The sequence below is a fragment of the Propithecus coquereli genome, unplaced genomic scaffold, assembly GCF_000956105.1.
Source record: "Propithecus coquereli isolate 6110/MARCELLA unplaced genomic scaffold, Pcoq_1.0 Scaffold15, whole genome shotgun sequence".
In the NCBI taxonomy this organism is placed as follows: domain Eukaryota; kingdom Metazoa; phylum Chordata; class Mammalia; order Primates; family Indriidae; genus Propithecus; species Propithecus coquereli.
In genome coordinates, this window is record NW_012139413.1 from 7,904,516 (window position 1) to 7,916,667 (window position 12,152).

General features: G+C 36.9%; 1 protein-coding gene and 1 pseudogene across 6 annotated transcripts in view; both read left to right on the plus strand.

Moving 5' to 3' along the window:
* The window catches only part of LOC105806923, a 2,812-nt pseudogene extending 1,464 nt beyond the window's left edge, over nucleotides 1–1,348 (plus strand).
* NLGN1 (neuroligin 1) overlaps nucleotides 1–12,152 on the plus strand; it is a 1,153,390-nt gene that overhangs the window by 1,052,316 nt on the left and 88,922 nt on the right. The gene's annotated exons all lie outside the window — the stretch shown is intronic.

A 12,152-nucleotide genomic window follows, 5' to 3' on the forward strand; every position in this document is an offset into this window, starting at 1 on the left:
AAAATTAAATATTAAAATTTGTAATTTCCTTGTGAGGCTGCTAATAAAATTGGATAAAATGAGTTCATAAGCATTTTTATAGAGCAGTCATAATATCAAAACTACAAATCATCTCATATTTCAGAATTTAGAATCTTCAGGTATTTTATTAAACCCAAACTGTGAAACATTTACTTATATCAATTGATTTCTTCTATAATAGTCCCAGCACCTTCTCCTTGTCACCAGTTTCTCACCTCTCGCCTCAAATTTTGTGACCTTGAAAAGCTCATTTGTTCCACATGCCAGGGTCACCGGCTTGGGTGACAATCACTCGATCTTTTTATTCTTCCCCCCAATTTTTCTTTCTCTGCCAGATTATTCATCATTTTGGTTAACGTAATAATCATTTCCCCTTTCCACACTACCCAGAGAGGGCTCCATATTGCGTTGTTCTGGATTCCCATAAGGGAAATTCTGCACAACGTCCAGAGCCCTTGATGTCCTGCAAATGAAGGAGGAGGATGTCATCAAATTCTTTGCAGCAGGATCCCACTTAGGTGGCACCAACCTTGACTTTCAAATGGAACAGTATATCTACAAAAGGAGAAGTGACGGCATCTACATCGTAAATCTGGAAAGGACCTGGGACAAGCTTCTGTTGGCGCTCATGCCATTGTTGCCATTGAAAACCCTGTTGATGTCGGTGTCATATCCTCCAGCGATACTAGCCAGGGAGCTGTGCTGCAGTTTGCCGCTGCCACTGGAGCCACTACTGTTGCTGGCCGCTTCACTCCTGGAACCTTCACTAACAGATCCCGGCAGTATTCCGAGAGCCGCATCTTCTGGTGGTTACCGATCTCAGGGCTGACCACCAGCCTCTCACAGAGGCGTCTTATGTTAACCTGCCCACCATTGCTCTGTGTAACACAGATTCTCCTCTGCGTTATGTGAACATCGCCATCCCATGCAACAACACGGGAGCTCACTCAGTGGGTCTGACAGGGTGGATGCTGGCCCGAGAAGCTCTCTGCATGTGTAGCACCATCCCCCGTGAACATCAGTGGGAGGTCATGCCTGATCTCTATTCTACAGAGATCCTGAAGAGATTGAAAAGGAAGAGCACACTGCTGCTAAGAAAGCTGTCACCAAGGAGGAATTTCAGGGTGGATGGACTGCTCCGGTTCCTGAGTTTACTGCTACTCAACCCGAGGTTGCAGACTGGTCTGAAGGCGCGCAGGTGCCCTTGGTGCCCATTCAACAGTTCCCCACCGAAGACTGGAGCGCTCAGTCTGCCACGGGAGACCGGTCTGCAGCTCCCACTGCTCGGGCCACTGAATGGGTAGGAACAACCACTGAGTGGCCTTAAACTGTTCTTCCACAAACTCTTAAACAAGATGGAAATAAGGTTGGCGGAACATAAACATCAGTTTCTAAAAAAAGAAAAAAAAATCGTCAGCATTATCGTTTCCCTATTTACTTGCTAAGATCTAAATTCTAATATAATCGTTAGATAGGATTTAAACTCGGATCTTTGGATCTTTGAATGCCGAGAGTTTTTCTCAAGGTTTTTCCATCATGCCAAATATCTCTTCTAAAGCTCTCCTGACCTTTAAAATATTCACCCCCTACTTCAGTGGCATGGATATTGTGTGTAAAACCATCACCCAATTCTACTCCCAGAACCTGTGGCATCTATTAATTCTCTCCACCTCACACACACAGAGGGCTTTAGCATTTATAAAATATTGCAATATTTAATTATTTTAAAAGGTTTTTGAGGTACCACAAATCTTTTTCACCATTTTCAGAATGAGGAGAATGAGATTCAGAGGAGGTTAAAAGATTTGCCTAAAGTAACATGATCCTGTATATAGTCAAGAACTACACCAATCCTACATAGCTTCATGCTAGAGATATCACAATGCCTTCTTAATAACTCTGCCATGCTCGCTACTGGGATGATTTCCACTGAGAATGTCTGCAGGATATTTCTTTTTCCCCATCTACTGTGCAAACATTAGATTTGTCCTTCTCATTCACCACACTGAGCATATGTTTTCCATGTTAAATCTGCATACACATACACAAACAGCTCAAGACATACACATCCATGAGTTCTGTTTCAGGTCAGGTTTCTGGCTTTGAAATCAGGTTTGTTGAATATTGTATTTTGCTATGTGGTTTACAAGTCATGTTGGGAAATTGGAACCTATAATTTTATATATATTATTTATATGTAATATATATATTTTAGAGCACAACATTCTTAACCCTTTAACTTAAGAATACCTAATTAAATATATTTAAATAAAATATAAGAAGTGGTCAAATAAGAATCTCCCTAATTCTGTTACCTATACCAACATTTAAAAATTTTGCAATAAAAATCTTCAGTGTTTAATCTTTACTGTCTTTTAATCTTTACTGTCTACGTTGTGAACAGATGTACATAAAATAAATCACTGGTAACATTTAAAAAATTTCCAGCCATGCTGTTTGTTGGAACAACTAAACTTTGCATTTGCAGTGAATAGCTTTTTTGTAGGCCATGAAATGTGAGATTCCCTTTCTCTACTGAGCAGACTGCCTCCCTGGGAAAGAGAGAGCCATTATAGCTTAGCACATTACCTTCTTTTTTTTTTTTTTTTTTTGGAGGATTATAAATTGTTCTCTTTGTTCAAGTGGAGAACAGTGAATAATAACTTTGCAATACAGACTGCTATCCAAAGGGAACAGAACACAGGCCAGCAACATCATTTTAATTGGACCTAAAAATCAAAAGTGTATACCTTTAAATGTAAGTATGTCCATGCAACCACACATACACACACTTACACAGTTAATATCATTTGGTTTCATCTTTAGTCATAATTTATATACATTACATATAGACAAAAAAAGAGTTCTTAGTAATGTGTATGACTTCCCTCAACTGAAAGGAACAAACTGGGACTTGCCTTAGTTTTGATAACTCTTAATCATGCATAATCATAACTGAGCAGTCCTAAGTTGTATAATTCAAAAAGTTATTTTGTTAGGCCTGGGGTAGGAGATTTTTATAATCTGACACATTAAACATTTAATTTTAAATTAGGCTGTTGTAAAAAAAAAAGAGTTGATTTAAAAGAGAAAATATCGTGAGTTGATTTTTGTGAGAGGTAAGAGGTGTGGGTCCTGTTTCAGTCTTCTGCATGTGGTTATCCAATTTTCCCAGCACCATTTACCCTGGATGGAACTGGAGCCATTCTTCTAAGTGAAATATCACAAAATGGAAAAACAAACACCACATGTACTAATTGATTGGTACTAATTGATCAACACTAATGTGCACATATGGGAAGTAACATTCATAGGGTGTCAGGCAGGTAGAAGTGGGGAGGCAGGGATGGGTAAATCCACACCTAATGGATGTGGTGCGTGCTGTCTGGGGTATGGGCACGCTTGTTGAGTGGCACAAAGGCAATTTATGTAATCAAAGAGTTTGTACCCCTTAATACTCTGAAAAAAAAGATAAAAAAATACCAATAATTCAGTTAAAAAACAAATAAAATGAAATGAAAGAGAAAACACACTAATATTATTTAACTGTGCTTCTCTCTATGCATTATACTCAAAAGTTGGAGACTATTTCTTAGTTTTTGCCTGTATAGACATTCTTAGGTCATTAAATATGTCATTAAATATGAAATGTCCGATTTCAAATCAAAAGTATAGTTTTTTATATCTCAAACAGGAAGGAGTACAATTAATCAAAGCATGCTCCTAAACTATCAACACAGTTTTGTCATCTTAAAGGTAGCTTGTTTATGCCAGCAGAGAAAAAGCCTGGAGAGCAAGTGGCAATGAAATGATGAAAGGTGTTTTCCACAGCTTGTTGAGAATTGAGTATTTTTCCTTGCAAAAAGTGGTCCAAAGCCTGGAAGAAATGGTAGTAAGTTGGTGCAAGGTCTGGTGAATACAGTGTTGTTTGTGTGACATGTGGTTGAGCGTTGTCTTGCTAGAGGATTGACCTGTCTCTATTGACCAACCTTGGCTGCTTAATTGCAAGCATCCTCATCATTTTGTCCAATTTGTTGCAGTAGACATCCACTGTAATCAACTGACCAGGTTTCTTGAAGCTGTAATGGACCTCCGACACTGGACCACCAAACACACAGAATTAGTTTTTTTTTTTTTGATGAATATTCATTGTTAGACTATGTTTCGGCACTTCATCTTTATCTAACCATTGTCCTAAATGCTTGTGATAGTCAAAAGAATCCATTTTTCATCACACGTAACAATACTTTTGTAGAAATGATTCCGTCTTTATGTCGAGACAGCAAAGAAAGGCAAGTTTCCAGACAATTTCTCTCCTGATGCTCATTTAATTCAGGAAGAACCCGTCTATTCAGCTTCTTCACTTTGCCCATTTATTTCAAATGGTCCAATATTGTCCAACTAGTAACATCAAACCTTGCTGCTAACTCACGCGTAAGTTGAGATGGATTCATTTCTACTACAGCTTTCAACTCATCATTATCCACTTTGGTCTCAGGTCACCCATGGGGCTCATTTTCAAGATTAAAATCTTGACTGGAACTTCTCAAACCATCACTGTACTGTGCATTCATTAGCCACATCCTTCCCAAACACTTTGTTGATATTTCAAGCTGTCTGCACTACATTGGTTCCACGACAAAACTCATATTTGAAAATAATACGAGTTTTTGACTTATTCATGGTTTCACAAAAAATACTCTAAAAAAAATTTGAAAGATAATCACAAGCCACAATGTGCGTTTGAAAGACTGAGAATGTACCTTCACAATAAAATAAAACAGGAAGTGTCAAAGTGAAATGTCAGAGATATTAACTGTCAAAATTAGTACTTAAGGAAATCGGACATTTCATACTTAATAAACTTTAATAGTTACAATTAGTGATTTCCAATAATTATGGTTGTTGATAAAGGCAATTCACACATACTATGTGGAGTCCTCGCAAATTATTTATAAAGTAGATAGTGCATTATTTGTTACATATTTGCTACCTTAAATTCTACCTGTGTACTTACAGGAATAAGAGAAAAGGAGAGCAAACTATCCAGCTAATTTAGGGCAAAAGCTATTTCCCTTGATTTATTCAGATAACTGACCCTAGAAGTATGCTTTCCGTTTTTATTTGAATTACAGTTATCATTTCCTCTGTTCTCCACACAATGTGTATAGTCAGCCTAGGTGTTATTTCATAGACCTGTTCCAGCATCTACTGTGATTGATTTATTTAGAAATACCTCCAGGCCAAAATGAGAATGAAAATAAATGGAACAGATGAAAATGCCCTACTGCAAGAAAGAGCTACAAATTGAGGTTAAGAGTAATTGCTTTGGCATAATTGTTATTTGTAATCTTAGAACAAATGCAAATCTCCCATTAGGAGCAGTAAGTCCGGTGCTTAAAGTAGAAGATGAGTATTTCACTGCCTAGCAATGGGAAGCCATAGCTGAATGCTAAGTGCAAGGACATAAAAACTTCCTCAGGTCTTTCTTTGGACTAATAGTACAGGAGTACTATTGGACACAGTACTATTGGACACTACTGGACACAGTAGTACTTCAGAAAAACAAATATTGAAGTATGATTTATTTGCCCTGTGTATTTTCCTTTTCCAAGACACATTATAAAAGCTTTGTCCTTATATTTGCAAACTTGTAGTGTGCACTGTTTCATAAATACTTTATATTTATACTAAGCCTGCCTTCCAGAAAGTCTGATGTGTTTTTTATGGTTATTAGTCTTTACGCCTTCATCACTGAAGTAGATAATAAGGTGAAGATATTATCTTTACTTTAAAGAGATGAGAACAGAAGCATACAGAGGTCAGTGACTTTTCCAAGGTTATGAAATTATTCTGTGGTAGCTCTGGGAAGAGTGAAAAGAATATGTGATTCAACTCACTTTAACTGCCACATTATCTGTTTTCAGATTATTTTTTGTCGGTAAGTTATTATTACCAGTGGGGATTATGATAATCATAGTGATAAATGGAAGATTTTCATTAGATTCCTCAAATATCCAACAATTGCTGGGCCAACATTATTACATAAGAAATGCCATATTTATTTTAAAATGAATTGTTTGCCTCACAATAGAATGCTATTTTAAACTATTAAGTTAAAGCCTGGATAAGATTAAATTGAGTTCTTGGCTACATGGCAGGTTACCTTGTTGACTTGAATACATAGAAAAAAGTGAAATTTCAAGATCCGTGTGTACCTGCACGAATATTTAGAAACATAAGAAGAAGCAAAAAACAGTGACTAGGTAAAATTGAATATGTGTGTTTGAGAAAGTGATGGGTGCAGCAGGAGAGAAAATATATTGTAGTGTTGCAATAGAATAATGAAAAACATCAGTCTTCAGTTTCTGATACATACATAGCTGAGGTCAAATATTAAGTGGATTTTTTAAGTCTCCCTAACTGAGATTGCACTGCCTTCATAGCGTGTGTTAGATATTGACAAGAAGAAAGTTTAAGATGATATAAATGTATTTTTAACCTACAACATTTATTTTTAGATTTTTAAAGAATATCATGTAGCCTATAAAGATATATCACTATTAGGTAAGGAAATAAGGAAAAATAAAAAATAAAGAATATCATGTTAACCATGAAGAAGAAGGACAATGTGTAGTCTGTTGCAAAGCCAGAGTAGTTTGCACTGCTTTAGACAAATGGGTATTTTTGACTTCTAGAGAAATTACATATTTCTTGGGGTTATTACCTCAAGACTGATACCCACATGTGATCTCAGCTTTCTTGTAAGGTCCTTAATAGTTTAAGAATAGACTTTTAATTTAAAATCCGTCTCTAAGAAGCAAAGTCCGCAAGGCCACCCTCTTGTGACTTCTCCCCATTGACCCCACATAGTGACAGGTTTTGATCTGTGCTCATAGTTAATCAATGGTGCCTTGGATTGGGAGGGATGTCCATTGCAAAACGGTGACAGAATTATAGCAATGTAATCCCAAGTTGATTCTATGAAACCATCTATTTTTCTTTAATAAAATAAAAGAGCTGTCAAGCACTATTTATGCCCCCTGCTGTCATTTCTTTATAAAAAGAACACAGCTCCTTCTTTCAATTTGGTAAGGAGGCAAAGAGTCACAGTAGAGTTACAGATGAAAGAAAAATTAAATACAATGCAAAAGTGAAAGTGCCTTTTAGCATACATTAGTGAGATGAGAGTAAAATATCAAGGACGCAGATACCTTCAGCAATGGTTCCCTTACAAAAAGAAATCGTCAGTAATTTAAGGAAGGTTGTAGCTTCATCACTTCCTGTCTCTTTCCTGTAGGCTACAATGTGTTGTGCAATTTTACCGTGAGACTGACCTACCTGTATGATTGTGTTTAGTTAACAAAGCGAATAAGCAAATGCAATTTTATTTTTGAGCTGTTTATAGAGAAATGTCATGTAATTATAGCAAAAGCAAATGTGGAGTTCAGAAATATTTTACAGTGTAGAAACGGCTTTAATGAGGGGGGCAAAGGTTGCTAGTCTTTTTCCCCCAGAGCTAGTTGTGAATTATTAATGGTTTACATATATTAAGCAAATTTGGGAAAAAACTCACTTTTGTGCTCATGCTTTGAAAGATGATAATTCTCATCATCACCAATAATTATTTACCTACTTCAATAATTAAGAATTCAGTTAATTCATTGAAGATGATAAGTCTATTCTTATACACCATTCTGTGCCAAGCATGATCAACCAAGATGTTTACAAAGAAAAATAAGATAAAATTTTTGACTTCCCAGAGATCGTAATCAAGCAGAAGACTTAGACTTTAAAAAAGGAAAGGACAACCCATGAATAATGAGGTACCAAAACAGTGTAGAGCTATGGAAAAGAGAGAAGAGATATAGATTGCCTTCTTTGGGGGAAAAAAAGAGAACTATCTAAATGGGTTTTAAAATATGATTAGTAGTCTAACAAGTGATTGGAGTGAGGAGAAATCAGATTTAAATTTGATTTACATCATTGCAGACAAAGAGCGGGAGTAACACTACATTACCATGTTCATCATGTGGGAGACATGAGTTGGAAGAAATCACTGCGTACCTTGATCTGCAATAGCCAGATCAGTGACACTTTATAATATTACTCATCAGCATTTTTTCAATATTGCAAACCTCTTCCTGCCACTGCATACTGCTGCCACATGGAACAACATAAATTCACCAAATAAACCATATATGTTCACACTCCCATAATGTCTCTTATGCCCAGAAGTCCACCTCCAGCCTGCACTTTTATCCACAGAACGTACCTACATATACCTGGCTGTTTATTCAGCTTTGAGGACTCACTGTGGGAGTTGCCCTTTCTTGGAAGCGTTATCTGATGCCACCCAACCCAAACCTAGATTAAGCACTCCTCCTAAGGGGTACACAGCCCACTGCTGTTACCTTTGTCAGAGAGCTTACTTCACACTCTTTCAGTAAACAGTTTATTTGCCTGTGTCTTCCTTTAAACTATAATCTCCTGAGAGCAAAGGCAATAATATTGGAACACCTGGAACAGAGCCTGCCCTATAGAAGGCCCTGACTCAATTAATATTTTTTGAATGGGAAAAATAAAGATATAAAAATGTAGCATGTCTCTGCATAAACTTGGACTATCATCCAATCTTCCATTGGCCGGTAAAATCATCAGGAGATTGCATACACCTTACCCATACATCTGGATTTGTCTCTGACCTTCCCTTTTCATATCCCTAATTACCAGAGCCTATAAAATCCTTTTTTCTAAATATTTCTTTTCTATCTTCACTTCTGTTTCATCTCCACTATCATTGCTCTAATGCAAGACTTCATTTTTCACTTGGACAACACTGCAATAACCTCTTAACTGTTCTCCCAGTTCCAATAAATGTCTATTAAATTGAAATGATTGAATTGCTTAAAGTAACACTCTTTATTTTGAAAATAAATCAACTAGCAAGTACCTGCTGCCCACCTACAGTATGTTCCCAACTTATTATGTGCTATGGGGGAGTCAGGAGAAGCAGAGCATAGAAATTTCCACTTTATCCCCAGGACACTATGATGTGGCCATGGAAAACTGTGAAACAGTGTTTCTCAAAGCACATGAGGCATACAACTCATATGAAGATCTTACTAAAATATAGATTCAGTAGGTCTTGTGGTGAGCCCTGAGATTTTGCATTTCTAACAAGTTCCCAGGAAATGCAGGTGCCACTGGTCTGTGAGCTATCCTTTGAGTAGAAAGATATTAAAATCCATTAAGTGCCTATAGTGTACCTCATAGCGAAGATTCTAAGGGCAGGCAGCCTTCATGGAGGTAGTAAATGATACTGTGAAAACCTCTCCATGTTGAGAGAAGAATGCACTCTGAGAAGGTACAAGTCCATGTCCTATTCCTACTCAGCTTTTAAAACTTGCCTCAGTTCTTACCTCTTATCTAAAGCCTTCTTTAGTCTTCTGGGCAAAACTCGCACTGCTTCTCTCTCTCTCTCTCTCTCTCTCTCTCTCTCTCTCCCCCCACCCCCACCTCTGTCCCTCAATTCTCTTCCTAGACATCCTCTAAAGCACATTCAGAAAGATCTTTCTAAAATACAAATCTGACTTGGTCATGCTTAGTCTTTTTGTTTGGTTTTGTTTTTTGTTTGTTTGTTTGCCACGCTTAATCTTAAAATGCTTTAATTTCTTGCTGTCACCTGCTCTTTCAATTCCAGACTGGAAGGCCCTTCCCAAACTGGCCCTGCCAGGCCCTCCAGGCTCACTTTCCACCACTTCCACCACATGCAACCTGCATTTGCCCAGCTTCACCACACTCTTTCTTACCTCTGCTTTTCACAGGCTGTTGCCTTTGCCTGGAATGTCCTTTCTCCATTGTCTTCTAGGCAAAGCGTACCCATTATTCAGTAGAAACAAAAAAGTCTCCTCCTCCACTAGGCCTGCCTTGACCTGCCAGGCAGAGTTAGGTATTCTAGTGCCTTTCTTAGTTCCATAGCACATAAAACATTACTGAATTCTTCTATTTATTTCCACTGAATTCACCACTCTCACATGAGCTCTTATTTTACAAGGACCTGAGCCTCATCTTTCTTTGCATCTTCTACCCATAAGGCTATGTTCAAAATACAGAAAGGGCTTCAATAACTGTTAGTTAAAAGAATGAATAAATAAATGCTAACTAGCTATTTACCCAAGCAACCCTACTTACAAAGAAAATTTATGACAATGCTAATAAACAAAACCAATGTGTATCATAATGAGATTTCAATACACTGAAGAAGTAAATGTTAGGATGAAAGAGGAAGAAAAAAGGGAAAATAGAGAAAGAAAATACTAAGAAACATTGTCATGAAGAAAATAGATATTTATTGCTTACCTGTTAAGTTTGCTGTAAGCATGCACTTTTGCACACACACAAACACACTATTCGTAATTTAAACTAAAACAACACTACAAAATTTAGCTCATTTTCAGAAAGCAGCAGAAAAGACGAGAAAGTATATGAATACTTCTTTCAAGTCATCATTTGCCTAGGTACTGGAACTTGTGTCTCAGATATTGGATTGAACTGAAATGAAAGAAGGTCTCATGGAGAGAGCAGTCGATGTTCCTCCTGTTTACAGATGGCATGGCTGTGCTCGTAGACAACACATGTGAATTACTATTTTTCAGCTGAAAGCAAAGCTCAACCCTGGATGTCAGGGAACAATTCAAAGATGATTCTGAATAAAAATAAATCATGCCCCATAATAACTCATGAGAAAGCCACATAAATGGTCATATTGGTAAAAGATAAAGGTATCTTTAGAATCTTCTTTAAACCATTGTTCAGTAGAAAATATAAGTCAAAAATACTAGACAAAATGATATGCAAACAGATAAAAAGTTTAAAAGACTACTTGTCATTTATACAGATTACTCAGAAATCTCATATCATTAATATAAAAGGAACTTGGCAATGAGTAAAATGATTAAACATTAGTGTATCTCACCCCAAACAAAAAACACTAAACCAAATATTAACGGATATAGAAATATCAATGGACAATTATTCATATTGTAAAGAACAATGTCACATTACTTAAGGATTAACTTCAAGATTACTTCAAATCATTCTTCTATAGCAATTAAATATATGTAATTTAATTTTCCCATAATTATAATAATGCTTTTCTATATCATCCTTTGTGTTCATCTTTTTATCCTCTATATGTTAGAGTGCCTGCCAGGTTGTAAGTTCGATATGTATTGAAGTTGAATAAAAATGAGTTATACTGTAATTTGCTACCATACAATCAATTAGCCAGATTTTCTAGAGCATCTGCCTATCTGCTCAGCATGGCTCTGAGGGAAACAGAAGAAACAGAGAGCATGAGCTCTCCTATCTTCCTGGGGCATTAAAGTATAGCCAGGAGACAATACTAACAGTGGGATCAGTGAGAAATTGTGGAAGTCAGTTTATAAGCTATACCATGGAGTTCAGAATGAAATTTCTATAGGAATTCAGAGTAGAAAAATTCTAAATTCAGACATGGTCTTATGGATTAGGGATGGAAAAGTCAAAAAGACTTACGGAGGAACTACACATGGAGTACAATCCAGAGTGAAGAGATGTGAGAGGATGTAACACTCTTCATGTTCAGGAAAAAGCATGACCACAGATCCAGAGGCAAGAGCAAGAATAGTACACAGCCAGACTCTTTTGTAACACAACTGAAATATGAATGGGACCCTTTAGAACTGTAACATGCACAACCTGCGCAACTGTATTCAGAGGTCTTGCTATATAGCTCTCGGAACATGTGCTGGTTTTGGCTTCTTTGAACTTGCTTGATTGCATCTTTTAAGACTCAAATGTAACTGCCTCTGTGAAGCCTTTTCCAATCCCCAACATTCCATCACACTCTACATCTCTCCATACACTATGATTATATACTATAATTGTATATAATCTTCACCCTACCAACTTCACTACCACTCCTCCCACGCATATTGTAAACCAGCACTGGCCAACAGAGCTTTCTGTGATGATGGAAATATAATACATCTGCGCTGTCCAATACAAGAGCCTCTAACTAAGTGTAACTACTGAGCACTTGAAATGTCGACAATGTTAGAGAAGAACTTAATTTTTTTATTTTATTT